An 11,230-nucleotide genomic window follows, 5' to 3' on the forward strand; every position below is an offset into this window, starting at 1 on the left:
ACATGATAGACTGAAGGACCTTATAATGTTGTTTCTAAGAAAAAAACTGATTTCTCAATTCCATTTTGGAAGCACATCTCTCCTAATTTCAGTAATGTGAGCAAGAATTCATTTTATCTTCTAGAGTCTCTGACAGTGAGACAGAAGCTCTTCTGGCAGCAGAGGCTCTCTTGGCAACACAGCTATTGGTAATGAGGAGGAATACTGTTGAACAGAAAAAACAAAAACTCTTTAAATTAACATGATAAAACAACTGTTTTGGTGAGTACCCAGTGTAGAGAATTTGAGGTCTTGAAGAATTACTTTATTCCATCACCGAATTATGTTAAATTCATTTATGAATCAAGTGTTGAAAAACAGAGAACCAACTGGATACTTTTTCTTCTTTTAATTTTTTTTTTAGTTATACATGGACACAATCTTTATTTTGTTTATTTATTTTTATGTGGTGCTGAGGATCAAACCCAGTGACTTACGTGTGGAAGACAAGTTTTCTGCCACTGAGCCACAACCTCAGCCAACTGGATATTTTTTCTAAGTGAGATTGAAAAACTGCAGATTTAAATATAACCTTCAAATTTTTAAGGTTTCCTTGTAGGGTAAGTAAAGAGTATTATTGGCATCCTTAGTTATTTATTTAGAAATGTACATTTCTGATTTGGCAAGATTAACCAACTTTTATTGTACATATGGCAGGGCACAGCATTATATAAATTGAAAAACTATATTGTATATACACAAAAACCTATTGATGGTAAAAAATGATTAAGTCACATATTATACTAAAAGTGGCAGATTACTACTTAGTAAATTAATGAAAAAAATAACCTTTTGTATTAGCTTCCTCCAGAGAAACAGAATATACACACAGGAACATTTATTATAAGGAATTATTGTTATTTATAATAATTACATAATTATAAATATATAAAATATTATGTAATATATAATTATATAATATATACAATTATTATATAATTATAAGGAATTGGTTCACACAATTGTAGAGGCTGAGAAGTTCTGAGATCTTTTAGAATTTATAAGACATGTGGATGAGTATAGAACCAATTAAATTACATTATAAAGAAGTAAACAGATAAATCTAAAATGTGAGTCATTTAACAGAACAAATGACCTTGAAGTACATAGTGGATATAAGACTTAATATGTGAGTTTGCATTAAAATTCCAAAGAAAATATATGAAAGAAAAAAGGAGTAGATTAAGTGAATGAGGCAAATGTGGCAAAAGTTTGAAAAGTATTGATCTTGGTGATTGGATATAAGGGAGAACATTGTTATACTATTCTCTCAAACAAACCTGCATATAACACTTGATTCATCTTTTTCATATCAAATAAATCACAAAATCTTATAGATTTTAGCTTCCAAATATCTCTCAAATAGGTCATCTCTTCTCCTGGCCTATTCAAACACTAATACTATTTAACCTAAATGACTGTAACATCCTGCTAGCTGGTTTTCCTTCCTGCCATTAAACTTAGATAATTATAATCTGTTATTCATATAACTGCTAGAAGCACCCATCTAAGAAAAGATCATCCAATTCACTAGCTTAAAACTTTCCAATGGCTTTCATGTCCTTCAGGATAACAATGTAATCCTCTGTAAGATTCAGAAATTTCTTCAAGATATAGCCCCATCCTACCTCTTTTTAAAAATTAACTCAAACACCATAGTGTTCCAAACTTTTACACCCCAAATATGCAATGCTCTCTTAGACCTTTATGCTACTGCATGCATATGATGTTAAATGAGTAGGCTAAGTCCTATTTATTCTCCTTTGATAAATTTTCCCTCTTTCCCAAACTCAAACAGCATTAAGTACTCTGTACTCCGTGCTCCACACACAGTATTAGAGGTTTTCCTCCATAGTAGATCTTAAATTATAGAAAAGTAATTACTTTTTGGTCTGACTTCTACTAGACTGTGAATTTTTATTAAGACAGTGGCTAGGTCTTTTGTATTTGTAATCCAAATATTTAGTACAGTTTTGGTATAAATATTATATGCTCCAAAAATTTTTTTAATGAAAACCAGGTTCTACGTTGTATGCATGTTGAGAAGGGGACATTCTAGTGGCAAGAATCAAATTCATATAACTAAAACATAAGGCATAAGATATGCCACAAAAGAAGTTCAAATGAAATTCTTTGATATTTTAAGGAGGGAACACTAAATTCCAGCTTAAGGGTAGGAAAGGGGTACAGAATTGAGAAAGTTTGAGAGAAAAGATGGCAATTGAGATGACTGTAACAAAAGGAATCACAATACTTGGAGATATAGCAAGGAATATAAGGAATAGACTAGATAATATAAGGAATATATAAGGAATAGTCTAGATTATAGTCCTGATAAAGTAAAATAGAGAGTATAATACAAGATCATAGAGTAGTCCCATTGAGCATGTAAGAGAGTACTGGAAGTTAGAGAAGTAGGTTGGGTATTAAATGCTACCTATGGAAGAGAGCAGAAGTTGAAATTCCACATTCAACATTTGCTAGTGTGGGTAGGACCACAGTTTGTTTACTTGTTTTATCTGTGATATCTGGCTGGAATACAGCAGTTATTTTCCAGGCTTTCAGTCTTATGAACATTTTCCCTTTTCTGGTCATTTGTCTAGAGAAAGCAGTTTTTATTTTTTTCTTAAGGCTTTTGTTGTCTGTGCCTATTGGCATTTCTGAATTGCTAAGTTTCTTCAGCTCCAATTCTGCAATAGATAGGACAATAGATGCGGCACCCTTCATCTCCATCACCAGGGAACCATGTTGTTCCCTGAGGACTGAAGTTCCTAACTGGTCTGCTTTCTTCTTTCCAGCTTTCAAATGTTTTTTTGTTTGTTTTACAAATAATGTCCAGGATTGCTGTACTTAGCAGGAGGAAGAAGAAAACGCCTATCTATGACAACTGCCAACATGAGCTCTTCTTCCCTTAGTGCATCCAAAGGGTGATGGAGAAGGAAAAGTGTCTTATACTATATTTCCCAGAAATAAAAGTCACAGAACACAATGGTCCAGAGAATCACTCCCAGAAAGCTGAGCTGGGACCCAAATAAGGAATATTGCCTTTACTAGGAGAAGGGGCTTTTAGCTTCAGGTGCCTAGATGAATTTTGGAATTGCTTGTAACCAATGACTGCATTGTGCTGCCCTTTTTGAATGATTTTCCTGTTCTTATTTCGCCACTGAACGTTGGGTATGTGAGGAACAGGTAGCTAATCTTTTTACTTTATAGATTTCCACATTAAGAGTAACTGCCACACCTGTATCTGATATAGAACATGAGATTCTGAAGTTAAGAAAGTGAAACATGATTGGATGAGTATTAAGGGGTTTGAAATGAGTATTAAGGGGATAGAGTGAATGTATTTCACATTTGAGCATGAGGGAGAAAAGATGTCAGTCACATCCATTATCAGATTCATGGCCAAGGCCTCTAGAAACAACAAATTAAAAGAGAAAAGCATACACATTTATTTAACATATTTTACATGATATAAGAGTCTTCAGAAATGAAGCTTTGGAAAAACTCAGAAACCGGTGTATTTTATGTTATATTTGATAAAGAAGTTGACAGTTCTGGAGAAGTATGATTGGACAAAGAAGGTGTAACTTAATGATAATAAACTGGAAGAACTTAGTAAGGCCTGTTTGTTCAGATTCTTCTCTGTGATCCCATGTCTTGAGACATGGATATTCCTGTTTTCTGGGCATAGGGAGGGCACCTCTCACATGATGGTCTTGTATTCTAGATTTTATGGTCTACACCAGGGAAGAAATATGAGAGGAAGTGGGGAGGGTGAGAATGGCTTTTTGGCTTCTATGTTGTTTATTTATTTATTTATTTATTTATTTTTTAGTTGTATATGGACTCAATGCTTTTATTTGTTTTTATGTGGTGCTAGGATCGAACCCAGTGCCTCACATTTTCAAAGCAAGTGCTGTACTACTCCAGCCTGGCTTCATACTGTATCAAATGCAAGATATTATATTTTGGGTTAGTATGTCCTGAACCCCATCAAGAAGAGCAATGTGAACAATTATGGTCAGAGGGTGGACTGAGATGATTACAAAATGGCTACAATTCCTCACCCCTCTATATTTGTATGTTCTTTGCAATATGACTTTATAGTTTCTCCCATTAAGAAGTGGAATCTATTTCCCCATCACTTGAATTGAGATGACCTTGTTTCTTGCTTGGCTAATAGAATATGGATGAAATAATAAGGTGCAAGCTTTAAGTCTAGTCTTATTTTTTGCTCACTCTCTTAGGCACTGTGTCCATGATAACATGCCCAGACTGATCTCCTGGATAATAAGAAAGATACATAAGCCATCCTTGTTGCCTTAGCCAGTAGTCAGTCATCAGACATGCAAGTAAAGATATCATAGGTGAGCCCTCCCCCTGCACATGAACACAGAAAACAGCTGAGTTTAAACTGGCCCAGATCAGCAGAACTGCCCAACTGACCTTTACATTCATAAGCAGTGATAAATGCTCTTGTGGTCATTGAATTTTAGATTGCTTTATTAAACTGAATTTTTGTGATAATAGATAACAGATATTTAGAAATTACTAAAATAGCTGTCTGACTCCCATTAGCTCCATTTCTATATCCTTAAATTTCATCTCCATACTGTTTTTTTAAAATATTTATTTTTTAGTAGTAGATAGACACAATACCTTATTTGTTTATTTATTTTTATGTGGTGCTGAGGTCGGACCCAGGGCCTCGTATGTGCTAAGCGAGTGCTCTACCACTGAGCCCCAGGCCCAGCCCCCTCCATACTGTTTTAACAGAGGTATTTCTAAAGTACAGATCTGATTATAGTTTCCCTGTTTAAAATTATTCAGTGGCTTCCCAATTCTTTCAGGATTAGATAAACATGTACAAGAATGAAATGGAGTTGAGAGTCTAGAAATAAACCATAAATTAATTTTAGTCACATAAAATAATCCAGTCTTAGCCAAGCCTATTTCATCTCTTATTTTATTATTTAATAATTCACATGGAATTCATACCAAATTTTGGTGGGTTTAAAGTGGAACCTTGTTGTTTTAAAATATGCATTTAACAGTTTGATACTTCTCCCTTTCAAGATGTAGCACCTCATTCTCTTTCTCTTGAGTGTGTACTTAGCAACTAGTTTTTTAATTTCCTTCCTATTCAATCCTATCCAACCACAAATCTACCTTTTATTTCTAAAATAAAAGGCAGATTTTGTTTTTGTTGTTTTTGAACCTCTTATATGAGTGAATATATGCATTTTATGATCTTTTGTGATCAGCTTTCTTCCACTTAGCATAATGCTTTCAAGAATGGTTCATGGTGTAGCATGTATGTTATTGATTCCATTTTATTGTTGAAAAATATTACATTGTATGGATATTCATCAACTTATGGTCCATTGTTTAACCATTCATTAGTTAATGATCATTTGAGTTATTTGCATTTTTTTGGCTAACTGAATAATGCTGATAGGAACATCTTTAAACATTTGCTATGTAGTTGTTTTAATTTCTCTTGAATATATACTTAGGAGTAAAATTGCTGGGTTACATGATAAATTTGTTTAACATTTTGCTAAACTATCACACTGTTATCTAAAGCAACTACACCATTCCCACTAGTTGGAATGAGGGTTCCAACTTCTTCATATCATTGTTAATACCTGTTATTATCTTCCACTTCCTCTTCCCCCTCCTCCACTAGTATCTCCTGTGGTTTTGATTGGCATTTCCCTAATGGCTAATGATGTTGAGCATCTTCTCACATGCTTATTGTCCATTTTATATCTTCTCTGAAATGTCTGTTAAGATCTTTTTCCCATTTTAAAACCTGGGTTGTATTTATTGTTGTGTAATAAGAATACCTTACATGTTTTAAATACAACTACCTTATTAGAATATGATTTCCAAATACCATATTGTCTTTCATTCTGTGAGCTATTGTCTTATTTTCTATTATTGTCCTTTAAAGTACTCAAATATTTTTTTTGAGGGGGGTGTCCTGGGGATTGAACTCAGGGGCACTTGAGCACTGAGCCACATCCCCAGTCATATTTTGTATTTTTATCTAGCGACACAGTCTCACTGAGTTGTTTAGCTCTTTGCTGTTGCAGAGGCTGGCTTTGAACTCAAGATCCTCCTATCTCAGCCTCCTGAGCCACTGGGATTACAGGCATGCACCACTGTGCCCAGCTCAAACTTATTTTTAAATGAAATCTAATTGTCTATTATTTTCTTTTGACTCTAGTGCTTTTAGTGTCATATAAAAGGTTTTGGTTATTACAAGGTCATGAAGATTACGCTTATATTTTCTTCTAAGAACATTGTAGTTTTGGCTCATGGACTTAAATCTATGAATCATTTTGATTTAGTTTTTGTACATGTAGTAAGGAAGGGGTCTAATTTTATTCTTTTGTTTGTGCCTGTCCAGTCATCCTAGCACCATTTATTAAAAGACTTTTCCCACTGAATTATCTCAATGCCTTTATTGAAAAATCAAGTGCCCATAAATTTAAGGTTTATTTCTAGACTCTCAACTCCATTCCACTCTTGTACATGTTTATCTAATGCCAGTATACACTGTCTTGATTACTACAGCTTGTAGTTAATTCTGAAATGGTGATGTATGAATTCTCCAACTATTATCATCTTTTTCAAGATTGTTTTGTATTCTGGGCCCCTTGTGTTTTCATATGCACCTTAGGATCAGCTTGAATATTTTTGTAAAACACAGCAGCTGAAATTTTCATATGAATTTTTTCAATCTGCAGATCAATTTGGAGAGAAATGCATCATAAAAACATTAGGTCTTCCAATCCATGAACATAGGATGTCTTTCCATTTATTTAGGTTTTCTTTAATTTCTCAGAAAAATGTTTTGTAACTTTCAGTATTTAAGTTCTGTAATTCTTTCCTTAAATTATTTCTAAGTATTTTATGCTATTATAAATGAAATTTTCTTAATTTATTTTTGGATTACTCATTGCAAGTGTGTAGAAATACAATTGTTATAAATTGATTTGTATCCTGCAACCTTGCAGAACTCACTTTTATGAAAGTCTTTTTAGTGGATTCCTTAGGATATTCTAAATATCATGTTATTTGCATGGTTTTACTTTTTTCTGAATGTTTTTTATTTGTTTTTCTTTCCTAATTTCTCTGGCTAGAACTTCGATTACAATGCCAATTAGAAATAGCAAGAGTAGACATCTTTACCTTGTTCTTGTTCTTAGGGATACATTCAGCCTTTCAATTGTTAAACATAATGTTAGTTGTGAGTTTTTCATAGTACCATTTATTAGGTTGAAGAACCCTCCCCCCTTCCCCGCCCCCAGTACTTGAGATTAAACCCAGGTTGCTAGGCAAGAGTTTTATTACTGAACTATACCCCAACCCTTTTATTTTTTTTTATTTTGAAACAAGGTCTAACTAAATTGCCTGGGCTGGTCTCAAACTGTGATCCTCCTGACTCAACCTCCGCAGTAGCTGGAATTACAGTTATATGTCACCATACCTAGCTTAAGGAAGTTCCCTTTTATTCCTAGTTTTTTTTTTTCTTTTTACATATAAAGGTGCTGCATTTTGTCAAATGCTTCTCCTGTGTCTATTAAGATGATTTATGTCACTTTTAGCTTTTATGCTATTAATATAGTATATAATTGTCTTAGTAAGCCTGTTCGCTGCTGTGACTAAAGGATATGACCAGAAAACTATAGAGGAGGAAAAGTTTATTAAGGGCTCACCGTTTTGGAGGTCTTAGTCCATAGAAGGCTGGCTCCATTTCTCAGGGTTCAGGTGAGATGAACATCACGACAGGACAGTGTGGCAGAGAGAAGCAGCTCACATCATGGTGACCAGGAAGCAGAGAGAAAAACTCTACTCTCCAGATACAAATATATACCCAAAGCCACGCCCCAATTTCCACCCCCTCCAGCCACACCCTCCCACTTCAGTTAATCCCATCAGGGATTAACTCACTGATTAGGTGCTAAGGCTATAACCCAATCATTTCTCCTCCACATGTTCTTGCATTGTGTCACATGTGAGCTTTCAGGGGACACCTTACATCCAAACCATAACAATAATGTTATTTGATTTTCAGGTGTAAAATCAACCTTGCATTCTTGGGATAAATCTCACTTTGTGAGAGTAATTATTTTTATATGTTGCTGGATTAGGCTAGCCTAGTATTTTGTTAAGGATTGCATCTTTAATTAATTATATTTATCTTACGCTTTAACAGTAAGTAAAGTACAGTGTATGCAAGTATTGTTAGCTAATCATTGCATCTGAGGATTCACTGAATGTTAAAGATAATCTATAAGGCCTTGATAGAATGGCAGAAAGATCTCAGTGAAACTAGTCTCTCAAATTAAGACTTTAAATTGCCAAATGGCTTTATTTATTGTCTAATTTTTTTAATTAAGCATTTTGGGGCAAAATTATATATTAGAGTCATATACCTCATTTGAAGCCTGTTACTCTCAAGGTCTAGTTTTAGCACAGAGGGTTATTAAAACACACACACACACACACAATGAGTCCCAAATACCTGTTTAAAACCAAGAATTGAAAAGAATTAAAATACTTGGTGGAATGTCCACAAGAAAATCAAATGAGATCCAAGTCAAACACCATAAAAGAATTTGAAAACCTTTTTTCTTTCATTTTCTTCCCTAGTAATTTTTTATAGGAAACCACATATAAGGACTTTTGTCTTGTCTCCCCCACCCCCAATTCTCTGCCTTCCTGTATCCATTCATTTTATCTTTTAGAAGAGAACTTGTACATTTGTACCCTGTAGGACAAATCTTACCTATGCATACATTTAATTGGATACATTTAATAAACAAATTTAATTAGTTGTCTACATTTATAAGTTGGCAAATGACACATAAAAATCTCTGTATCTGATTTCTCTTGAAAAAAATTTAAAGGGTTGGAAAGTGCTGCCTTCATTTCACAAATGGTATTAGTGAATAGTGACTTTTTCAAATATGACATATCACTTTGTCAATTTTTATAAATTTCTATTGTACTACATATGGCTATTTTTACTATTTGTGGTAAAAACCTGAATTCTGTAAATACTGGATTTTTTGCCTTCTACTATTGCCCATTGGCTCTATACTACACATGGCTATTTTTACCTTTTATAATATAGACCTGACTTCTGTAAATATGGAATTTTGTGCTTTTAATAGGTGTCCTTTCCAATGTATATTAGTCTTTTTCAGCTTCCTTCCAAATTTTTGCAATTTTTTTTCCTCTTTTATATTAAAAGGCAAAATAAAAGTTCTTAGAGCTCTATAGGATCCTTTGAGAAATGACAAGAGGACAGAGATGAGCTGTAGCCTTTTGGGCACTATAACTAACAACATTCCTAGATCCCTACCAGCTAGAAAAAAGGGGAAAATTCACAAACTGGTTATAGTAACTTTGTACATGTTAAGACCTCTTGCGGCTTTGAAAAGCCTAGCTTTGAGAGACAATAAAAGTGGGAAAGTGATGGTCCATCTGTGCTCAGGGTTGTTAGAAAAGTAGAGATCAACAAAAATTGGTCTCTTGGAAGACAGAGAGGAGGGAGAGAGAAAGTAAAAAGTATAGTAATATCAAGGAGACCTATAAAAAGGAACTGAGTGTCAATGACTTACCATAAATAACATATATACCTCAAAATGATTGAGACAGGTGTTAGTTTCTCTGAGAAGTATCTCCTGTAGGACTGTATAAATCTTTGTGGGAAAAACCTTGTTTTATTTCAATCTATTTCTTTTGTAAAAAGAAAAACATTTATTTCTTTAGAAGTAGTTGGACATAATACCCTTATTTTATTTATTTATTTTTATGTGGTGCTGAGGGTCTTGCACGTGCTAGATGAGCGTTCTACCACTCAGCCACAATCCCAGCCCCTCTGTTTCTTTACTCTGCTTTTTAAATTTTTACTTGTTTCTCAATGGCCTCAATTGTCTTACATATACTGAGAAAACTTTTTAGTATTTAATGTTTATTGCAATTAATTTTCTTTCCAAACACAAGAGTTCCCCTCCCCTTCAATAAGGAGAGATTTTATTAAAAAGTTCAATGGAAAAATAAGACCTCAAAATCAAGAGAAAAGTTGCATTAGCAATGCATGGCCATGTTTGGACTTTCAGATTATATTTTAGCGATTCTCTCCTTAATGAGAGGGAAGTAATTTGCATGCAATTTTCAAAACAAGAATGAAGGCTGGTTGCCTTAATGTGGTTATATACTAATTGTACAATTAACTGCTACTTCTTTTTAACCAGTTATTTTTAGAAAGCAGATTTAGTAATTGAATAATTTATTTATTATACTGTTATGGTGTCAGGTGGACTTCAATAATTTAGATCGGAGTAGACAGGCATATTACACCTCTATGCAACCACGAAGTAACTATATAAAGAAGTTAGGTTTTATTATTTGTTCACTGTGTCCCTACTTCAAGCTATTTAATATTCGTTTTATAAATGGAACACAGAAAACAGTTATGCGTGCTTAAGTATATACATATGTTGACTCAGTTATATACAAAATGCTTAGATTCTTTGACTATAGTAAACCCTCAGTAAATGTTGGCTCTAATTTTTATAATTTTCACTAATTCTCACAGAGACTTCTTTACAGTGCCTTGCCTCACAAGCAAGTTAGAATACTGGATCCGCCCACGTCTTCCTTCCCTGTCTAACAAATTTTGCTAAATTCTATTACTGCACAACTGGCCATAAGATAACTGGTCACCCACATTTTTCCTACACTGTTCAAATTGTGTGTGTGTGTGTGTTTTTTTTTTTTTTTGAAAATACTAAAATATCAAATTCCATTAGCTGCAAACATCACCCACAAGAAATGTGCCAAAAAGTAATGCCTTGTCTGCTCTTTCCCGTTCTTGGCCACGTGCCCTGCACCCTGATACCAACCAGCGATGCGCTAGACTTCTCTAACCACAAATTCCCCATGAAACTTGAAATCTTTGTACATCTAACTAATGGAAACTCAAGGTACGAGATAAGAGATTCCCTTCATGCAGGCCACGAAAAAGACTTTCACTTTTTTCTCTTCTCGCGGCTGAATTACTCTACTTATGCCTTTGGGCTGCTTTCCTCTTAAGGTTCGAACGACTAGATAAATCTCACCTGAATAGTGAACCTATTGAAACGGGAAGCACGCTGTACTCAAAACT

Source organism: Marmota marmota, unplaced genomic scaffold (assembly GCF_001458135.2).
Source record: "Marmota marmota marmota unplaced genomic scaffold, marMar, whole genome shotgun sequence".
In the NCBI taxonomy this organism is placed as follows: domain Eukaryota; kingdom Metazoa; phylum Chordata; class Mammalia; order Rodentia; family Sciuridae; genus Marmota; species Marmota marmota.